The sequence below is a fragment of the Suricata suricatta genome, chromosome 5 (assembly GCF_006229205.1).
Source record: "Suricata suricatta isolate VVHF042 chromosome 5, meerkat_22Aug2017_6uvM2_HiC, whole genome shotgun sequence".
In the NCBI taxonomy this organism is placed as follows: domain Eukaryota; kingdom Metazoa; phylum Chordata; class Mammalia; order Carnivora; family Herpestidae; genus Suricata; species Suricata suricatta.
The window spans coordinates 113,569,262-113,579,554 of record NC_043704.1 but is presented as its reverse complement, the minus strand read 5'-3'; the positions used below and the strand labels follow the sequence as shown (position 1 = coordinate 113,579,554).

The window sequence follows — 10,293 nt, the reverse complement described above, 5'->3', positions numbered from 1 at the left end:
CATGCACAGCTCAAACAAAATACACACATTCTTTTTAATTTTGTGATCTAATTTGTCCTCTTGGAAAATTTGTTAGTAGAAGAAGGATTGTTGGCCCCATTGATAAAAAAGGAAACTGAGGCTGAGAGGCATGAATCACTTGCCAAGGATCATAAATTTTAGAAATAAGAGAACCAGGAGAATTAAACTAAGTGTACATTAACAAATAAGTGTATTTAATAAATGAGTTACTTTTCTTTTTAAAGAGTGTCACATGCAAGAAAGAATCTGGAGAGTGGTTCAATGGATATATCATGTGACCTCCATTTACACATTAATCAATTCAACAAGTATTTATTCCCTATCATGCACCAGGCACTGAGGTCGACACAGGGAATCTATCAATGAAAACAATACAGTCCTTGCCTTCAAGATGCTTATGTTCTAGTGAAATAGATACGTAAATAAGACATTATTTGACTCATGAAGCAATGTTTTCCAAATGACCCATGCTGGATGTTACAAAATCTTGCCAGGATTAAAGATCCATTCAAAGGGCAAGATACACCAATGGATAGATAGGTGTGTGTGTGTGTGTGTGTGTGTGTGTGTGTGTGTGTGTACATAAAAAATCATTACATGGGGTGCCGGGTGGCTCAGTTGGTTAGGTGTCCAACTCTTGATCTTAGCTCAGGTCTGATCTCAGAATCATGAATTTAAGCCCCACATTGGGCTCTGCAGTGGGCATGGAGCTCACTTGAAAAAACAAACACAGCAACCCAAAAACCGGTACAAAAGACTCCTTGATATGATTTCAGATTCCCCATTGCAATTAACCTTTAATAAACTACCTCTTGTCCAGTTTTCTGAGTATCAGAAAGTATCCACAATTATCTTGAAAGGACTATCAAATTCTCCTTCTAACACCTCTTATTTTCTTTATATACTTCAACCACAGAAAGCCTGGCTATCTTCTTGTAAGCCAAGTATTAGAGAAACTATAGAGATACACAAAAATATATATAAAAAAGACCATTAAAGTGGAATGTAATCACTGCACTGAAGCTGAAACACATGCCTACAGGGCCACTCAATCTTGTCTTTGGAAGTCCAGAAGGCTTTCTTGTTCTATTCCAAAAATATTTATTTATTGAGTTCTTACTATGATCAGGGCACTTTGCTGACAGTAAGTATAAAATGATGATAAATAAAAATTATTAATTTGTAAGCCTTAGTGGACTCACTAATAACAAATAGCTTAGAAATAATGTAGATTTCAGAGTAATGTTTTCATTTTTCAAGGCTCTTGGTGTGTGAATATGTGTTTTATCCTACACTCTTCAGATCACAAGGTTGTAGATGTTTGGCATCCCCTATCAGGCTGTTCTTCTAGTGTTAATGTCAACCTTCACTCACAGATCCCAACACTCAGTATTAAGACAAGAAAATAAGAGGTAATAACAAGTCTTTTACAGCCTTACCTCCACTCACTGATTCCAGGAGCCACCATTGTTCTTCACCAACAGTTTGTCATGCTTTGTAAGATTTGAGCTGTTCACTATGTTTTTGATCATTCTGTGCCATACCTGGATCAATACCATGTTTTTGATGACTAATCCCAAGCAGAAGCTTTCAAGCTATGGCTTTAAGAGTTTCAAAAAAGTAGCAAAAATGGAAGTGCTGACAGTCTGTCATTCAACTTAATAGGCAGCCATACAAATGGAACATTGGGCCTCTCTCCCTGTGGGAGCTTGCTTTCCTGCATTTTGTGTGAGGGCCACATGGATTGGCAGCCAGAAACCATGCCCAGTACTTCTAGCAGTTGACAAAGCATTTGCAGCATGGTAGAGGACTGAGTGTTTATACTTGCAAAGGAAATTGTCTGCTGCAGGCTAAGCACAGGTACTATTCACAGGCTCTTGCCAGCTTCTCAGGGAAGAGCAGCACCTGTGGGGCACCAGAGATGTTCCACTCTGCGTCCATATCACAGGTTAATGCTTCCTTTGTGGGTTCTGCAACTCAGATCTCATCATCTTCAGGGGCTTTAGCCAGGAAACTTCCTTTGTCTCATGCAGTCATGGGAAACTCGTGTCCTGATCTATCATCACCTTGGAGGTATCGCCATTCTGAGTGACTCACTCCCTGTTTTGGCTTCTGAGTGACCCAGGTGAGGCATTCAGCTGGTACCACTAAGGCTACTTCCATGGGGCGACCCCCATGGCTCTTTGCATGGGAATATGTTATGGTCAAATCTCAATCTTAGATAACTGAAACATTGCCATTTATTAATCATGGCTAAGTAGAGTGCCACAAACCCCAAAGTATTTGCAGGCCAGAGACAGGATTTGCAAGTGAGTTTAACATTTAATTTAAGAGCTTTGCTACCAATACCTGTAACAACTTAGATCAATCCCAAAGACATTAGGCTGAGTAAAGGAAGGCATTTTCAGAAGGTTACATACTGTTGGATTCCATTTTTATGCCACTCTCAAAAAGACAAAATTATGGAGATGGAGAAAAAATCACTGGTTATTAGGGGATCGAGTGGGGAAAGGAGCGACTCTAAATCGATAGGAAAGACTTTTGGGGTCAATGAAATTCTTCTGTATCCTGACCATGGTAGTGGCTATGTGTACATATACATGCATTAAAATTTCTTAGGACTAGACATCAAAACAATAATAGCATCAAACAAATGAGTGCATGTAAAACTTGGAGAAATTTGAATGGTCTGTAGTTTGGTTAATACTGTTGAAGTAATACTAATTTCTTTATTTTGGTAATTCTATTATCATCTAAGATGACATCATTGGGGGAATCTGGATGAAGGGTAACCAAAAATTCTCTGTACTATTTTTGCAATATCTATGAAAGCCTAAAATTATTTTTAAAAGTTTCTTAAAAGTAGAAAGTAGTAAGTACATTAGTGAGAGCCTCATTTTCAGTGGTTAGATATATGTGGTCTTATTTTTCTAGATGAAGATATGGTCAGCACAACTTAATATAGAGAAGTGATTTCCAAGGACATGGTTATATTGTGGGATAGATTGCAAAGGATAATCTTTTGTCTTTGCCTGCACTATTTTGGGCATGGTCTTTGAGACACAGCCATTAAGACATAGCTGATAGTAAAACATTCTACTATCATTTCTGCCCCACAGCTTGGGTTTTTTCCATTACCTAGCTAACTTCCTATGCCTGAGTGTCAGACTTAAAAGATCTCACTGCCTACCTGACACTCCATAAAGTCCACCCGGTGAAAACATCACCAATCATTATTATTCTGCCACACCGTCTCTTGCTTCCTACCACATCAAGTATAATTTTCTACCTCTTTTCCCTACCGCGATTGGTAGGAAACAGGATGATGTGAGTCATCCTCAACAATTCTTTTTTTCCCAAAATCCAGTTTGAACTAAGTTCCTCTGATTATACTTCTTAGATACGTGCTGAATCTCCCCCTTCATCACATTGCCACTTCCTCAACTGTTCCATTTTAAAGTTTTTTTTTAAATTTATTTTGAGGGAGAAAAAGAGAACAAGCATGGGAGGGGCGGAGAGATGGAGGGGAAGAGCATGAGTAGGGTATGGGCAGAGAGAGCGGGAGACAGAAAATCCCAAGCAGGGTCTGCACTCTCAGGCAGAGCCCCCCCCCGGCCGTGGGGCTTGATCTCACAAATTGTGAAATCATGACCTGAGCTGAGATCAAGAGTTGCTTAACCTACTGAGCCACCCGTACAGCCCTCAAATGTCCTATTTTAAAAGTCTGTGACTAGGATCCTTAACCTCAGTCACATGACACTCAAGGTTATCTGGGGGGTCTTTGAACATGCAGTTCCCATTCCACGCTTCAGAACCCTATCGCCTACTAAATTCTAGGCTGCTTTGTATACAAGAGGTCCCTCAAAAATCCATCCCTCACCTATCTTTGTAGCCCGACGTCTCATTTCCCTTTTGAAATGTACGCCTAAAAAACACTCGCCTACTTTGTGCACCCTAAAGGAAACCTGTCCTTCCCTTTCACAGACTGTTTCCTCTGCACCAAATTCTCCTATCCTGTTCTTTCAGAAGAACTCCTATTTCTTTCCCAAAACCTGGCATGGTCACAATTTTCTCTGAAATCCTTTCATTACCTTGTATATATTTCTATTGCTAAACTTACACATAAACGTTTTATATATTTAGATATAAATTATCATATGTTACATATAAGTATATATCACATCATATATGTAATATAATTTTATAAGTAAATATTTGTATTTATCTTTTATATATAAATATATATAAGCTACATGTGTAAATATAAATGTATATCTAAATATACTTATACATTATAAGTACATATAAATTATATATAATATATGTAAATATCAATTTTTTTTTGTTTTTTCACAATCCTATCTCTTCTTCTCTCTGTGGACTCTGAATCTAACCACGCCTATTCAGCTTCGTAGTCCTGGTGCCCAGCGTACCATATAGTAGGTCTCAGTAAATGGACGGTTGAAAAAATAAATGATTAATAAATAAATCAATGTTAACTTGTCTCTTTAAAGCCTTGTATTTAACAGTGACATAAATGAAAGCTGAATAATAAAGTGCTTAATATCTGATGCACTCTAACTTAGAGAACTTGTTTACTGCTTTTTTGTGATGAAAGACATACATAATAAAATAAGCCAGATTGCTTTATAGTTGATATGCTGGAATTGTTCAAACCTACAGTTCTTCTCTAAAGAAGAGGAATATTGTCAGCATCTTATATAGTGTTAGGACTTTACCCTAGAAAGAACATTAGCTACCCAACCTGGATGTTCGTTGTGTCACTTCCATTTTGAGGTCATATTTGCCTTCAGCCCATCCCTGTGGCGGAGAAATGAGACATGATGTGCTGATAATGAATCAATAATATGTTGATACTGTGCACAGGGATTAATCAAGAGCACTCATTCTCTTTCAGGACAATTTCAAGCTGCCAGTAATCAGAGAGCCAGGCAAGCTTGAGAGCAAGCCAAGCACACACTTGACAGGGACAATCAAGCTGTACTTAGGGATCTCCACAGTGAAATTCGAAAAAGGCCTTCTGGTCCCCAAGGCTGAAATGCTTACAACCTTAGGTTAAATACCAATCCCCACATTCTTTCTTTGGGTCATCTAGTGTATATCCAAATTACTTAACCTTGCGTTGCTTCTTTTGTAATAGAGTCACTAACTTACCTTTTCCTTTATACTTGAGAGGAATATCTAATTAAAATAAAGATTTCCCCCTCCATTTGGATATAAATGCTTAATTCTTGCAACTGACCATTTTATCACTTCTTGTGTCCTCATTATATAGAGAGTCAATATCAACTTCATAGAGTAGAGGAAACCATTACCACTCTGATTAAAGTGACCCTAACAATCTGGTGCTGATTGCCTCCTTCAGGGAGAATTCATTGATAAATAACAATATGAGGACACAAAAGATGCTGTTTGAGGTGCTTTTCTGAAAAACAATACTTAGAAGTACCACAGTATAAAAACATTTGTTCCTATTTTCATTTTCCCACTCATAATATATGAAGATACAGCATTCATTCTATTACACATAAAAATAGAAAACAAGTTAAGGGACTGTCTCATCGTTACCAAGTTAGTTGTTTCCAGAATGTTAATTCAGTTCAACTACCTGTGTTCAAAGAACCTATCTGCATCTCCCTGGACTTTACAATTACTACCCTCCAGACCTAATTCCTTATCTGGTCAGACAGTGCTTTGACTCAATCCCACATGTTCCTTCCAGTCGCAGTCTCCCCTGTCCTATATGCTAGCAAATAAAATATCTGTTGAATATTTGCCAGATGTGCAAGACATCTTTCACATTACCTGGTAGGTCCATTTTTTTTTATGTATTTCCACCCTCCTCTGTGCCCCCAGAAGGCTAAGGAATATGGCATGCATTAATGCATAACTTTATCCTCTGGATTCTGGTTAGATTTAGCCAATTGGGAGCACCCACAGGGGATGGGGAAAGGAGAGTAAAATCATGCTATTCATTCCTGAGGGTCAATTCCTTCAACCTGAGGTCATGGTACCCACTGGGGGCCCTCTCTGTAGGTAATAATAGATAACCACTGTTACAGGCTACACTGTCAGGTGTGGTTTCTTGATATCACTCTCACAGCTTTGTAAGAGGTCCCTTTAAAACTAGTTCTCCTCTAACTACCCACTTTCTCATTTGGATCCAAATTAATACATAAAAGAATCAAAAGAAAGAGTAGTATATAAAGCATTGGACATATCAAATGATGTGTGGCCTCTTTATCTCTACCCCCCTCCATTCCTGCCTCATTTTCCAAAAGCGTGCTTAATGGCAACTCAAACTTTAAGCATACAAACTTTCCTGTCAAAGCACTATGCCATTCTTCCTACTAAAATGTTGTTTAAAAATACGTATCACTTAACTCAGCAATAAATGAGCACATATGTATCATGTCGTATCTTATACTTACAGAGCACATAAAGTGGTTTTTCTTAGCTCTTTTGTGATAATCCTATCTTCTTAAAATGTAGAAATGCTCAAGAGAAACATTTGATATGTTATTGCCTAACTGAACATATTCTTACTGTAGATGCTGAGATTCTTACTATATGTGTCCAGTAATTCTCTAATTAGTTTAGAAACTGATTGATTGCATATAGTTGGATCAGTCTACTGAGAAAGGACACCATCCCCTCCCCAACTTTGAAAATTATATTTCAAAAATCTTCACATGAGAATAAACTCATGTTTGAGTACAATTTTCAAAAAGAATTCAAAACATGACTCATATAAATATAAAATGAACACAAATCAAAGATTAATTAATTAATCAATCAATGAAAGAACCAGTAAAATGGTAAACTAGTTCAAAGGAGATTTTTGAGTAACAGAAACATATAATGACAAAGACACTCTCTCCTTAATCTAATTCCCATCAAGCCCCTCTAAGACCTCTAGGCCTTGACCTTGGGCTTTAGTGTCTGTGAACAGGTCAGCATCACGCATTGCAGGAAGAATTTGACCAAGTCAGTTTAGAAGGAACTGCTACCCTCTATATTTGATCACTCACAAAATCTGATCAAATTCCACATCTCCTTACCCCCTATAATATCTGACCTTCCTGGTCTGTTTTCCCCCTCCCCTCTCCCCCCTAGTTTTGATACCTCCTCTTGGGAATTTTCTATCCACTGACACCCCCACCCTGTTCTTTGCCTCTTTTCCTTATATTCAGAATTGAACCCAATCTCTGTCTCCCCTATTGCAAAGTGCCATTGCACTAGTCCCCTGAAGAAAATCTTCCTTAATGCTCTTTAACAAGTATCAGAATGATATTTTAAAATAATAGTCAAAGGAATGATGAAATTGATTTGCTAATAAGATACAAAACTGCATAAAATCCTATAGAGAGATAAAACTATAACATTTAGCATCATCTTTTCATGTAAATGGGAAATAGTAAAACATGATTAAGTAGCAAATAGTTGAGTCAATACATGTGTATTCTCTTTTAATTTTTTTTAATGTTTATTTTTGAGAGAGAGAGAGAGAGAGAGAGAGAGAGAAAGAGAGAGGAGGGAGAGAGAGAACATGATCAGGGGTGGGGCAGAGAGAGAGATGAAGACTCAGAATCCAAAGTAGGCACCAGGCTCTGAGCTGTTAGCACAGAGCCTGACACTGGGCTCAAAATCACTGACCGAGAGATCATGACCTGAGCCGAAGTCGGACCCTTAACTGACTGAGCCATCCAGGTGCCCCAGGTGTATTCTCCTTTAACATTAAATAATTATTAGATGAGTTCATTAAACACTGTCATTGAAAAGCCATTGAGTCATCCTCTATTTATAAGTTTTATAAGTTTTGGATAACTTTCTTTATGGAACATGAAGTTGAGCTAAATGAGGTCATTAATAAGTCTATATGCTAGTCTCCAAATTTTTCATTTACTGAAATTAAAATGAAGGCAAAATCCTACAGAAGTATATCATAGTAAAATATCCATTGATATTTTATTAAAACTAAAGAAATGACTTTCTGTAACTTAGAATTCCTTGTGTTCTTCTACTTCTCTATCTTTCCTAGGCCAGAATGGTCTAGTAAGTAAAGTTCATGAGATTCTTCCTCTTTTAAATAGCTTTAATCAGTTACCTTTATATATAATTTCAGAGGTAACTAAATTATCAGAACATAGAACTGTTTTTCCATCTATGCTGATGCTGCAACTCTCCTCACATGTGGAAAACTAAATTTTTAAGCAATTTATTTCACTAGATCCACACTTTAAAACTACCATTTGCTTCTAGAAAGGGTTTTAAGGTTTCTTCTGAGACCATGCTTAAAAGTTTCCAAATATTTTCTTCTTTGGAGTATTTTTGAATACTTTTTGAAGTTATAGGATAAATTATTTTATAATAACAAAATTTTTCCTCATAAAGGTAATAATATTTAAGAAAATATAAGTATAAATAACCAAACTTATAAAGGTGAAAAATATACAAAAATATAGCTACAATAAATGGTTAACCATATGCCAAGAACAGAGATGGGCCCATTCCATACCATAGTAGCTTGTTTTCACACCAGTTCTGCATCCAACGGCTTCATGAGGCAAATAGTAGCAAACCCAAACTCAACAGCTAAAAAGTATGTATCAGGATGTGAATTCTTATCCATTGCTTTTCACTGCACCAGGCTGCCTTCCTAAGAAATAATATATTCTGTATTTTTGTGACAGTCACACATCTGCCTTTATTGTGAGCAGCAGGTCGGACACTTCTAGCAATAGTAAAAACAATTAATTTACTAAAGCAAAGGTTCAGTGAAGCCACCTGGCTGCAGCCCTTGGGAGCTCACACGTGGATGCTGACCCTGAGCAGCAGGAAGAGGACCCTGAAGTCCAGGAAGAATGGGGCCACCAAGGAGATGAGGAGCTCTTTGTAGATAACCCTAGTGTACTTGGTGGAGGTAGCCTAATAAACGAAGAACCAAGCAGCAAAGAACATACCAATGGCCAACAGCACCAGGGTCAGATTAGGGAAGACAGCTGGATTCACGGGCTGGTGTACCACCTCATGGCCTCCATCTCCATTTTTCAGGGTATGGGGTAATCTACCGCTCTGCCACTGGAATAACGCATCGGCAATATATATTCTAGATTTTATAGCTATAAATTATAGCGTCACTGAAACAAAATGACCAATCAATTTAACCAATTTATGAATATTCATTGACTCTCAAGCATAGCCCCTTCTCTGCCTTGCTGATTCTGGAAATAATTTCTTCATAGAAATAAAATTAAAATGCGCTATACTATTTCCTCAACATTAAAAAGGAAACTGAACACACTTTTCCAAAGCTTTATTTTTAAATATGGACTGCTTCATGAATTCGCATGTTGTTCTTGTACAGGGGCCAAGCCTATAATCTTCTATTATTCCAATTTTGGTATATGTGCTACCAATTAAGCACTATATCTTCTTGATTTTTTACCAATATTTCATTAAAAATGTGAATGTAACAATAAGAACCAACAAAATACTCTGCTTTGCAAAAAGAAGCTTTTGTTTCTTCCAAAATTTTGATGTCAAATCTAAAATGTTTTGCTTTCCTGCAAAAGCATGCTTTTTCTCAGTTTTCACCTGCTGTGAGAATTATTCCTACATTATAATTAGTTCAGATAAATGAATGGCAAGATTGCTCTTCAGATTTTACTTTTTAAATCTCATTTACATGATGGTCTATGATGACATGGTTATTAACAGTTTTGGGGCAATTAATTAAGGTAGTTGGTAGAGTTGTTAGCACAAAATGAAACTAAGAGGTTGTTTTAGTAAATCCTTCTGTTCAGGAGACATGATAGTAGCCATTAATCCACACTAACTAAAGGAATAGTGTTATTCTTTCTCTCACAGTACTCTCTTTAGTAGGCACTATATTATTTAGCAGATCTTTTTTACATTTTAAAAAGTGAAGTCTTGGTATCCTTCAAACTACTGGCACATCTTCTTCCCACTTCTCCTCAAGCTATGAAGAACTAAGTATGTACTGGCTGTTTTCTTTTTCTCAAGGAGTTCTTTCCTTCATCTCCTTACAGGCTCCACCAGACAGAAGCATAGTGCAGTAAAAACTCCAATGGTAGTTTATGAGAATAAAGGAATGCCTTTCTGGGCTCAGGATTTCTCCACTTCCTCATTCAGTCACCTCCTCCTAGCTATCCATCTAGATATTCATCTAGAGAGTCAGTCCTAGATAGTCACCTGGGACTTTCCAATATCAGTTCATATTTCCTCTCT

At 37.2% G+C, this 10,293-nt stretch overlaps 1 non-coding gene and 1 pseudogene across 1 annotated transcript; both read right to left on the bottom strand.

Moving 5' to 3' along the window:
• Nucleotides 1–8,850: 8,850 nt before the first annotated feature.
• LOC115291608 lies at nucleotides 8,851–9,089 on the bottom strand (annotated as a pseudogene).
• Nucleotides 9,090–9,364: 275 nt separating this feature from the next.
• LOC115293059 lies at nucleotides 9,365–9,469 on the bottom strand. Its single transcript, XR_003909321.1, has one exon. It is a non-coding gene; the product is annotated as a U6 spliceosomal RNA (small nuclear RNA).
• Between the last annotated feature and the right edge of the window lie 824 nt (nucleotides 9,470–10,293).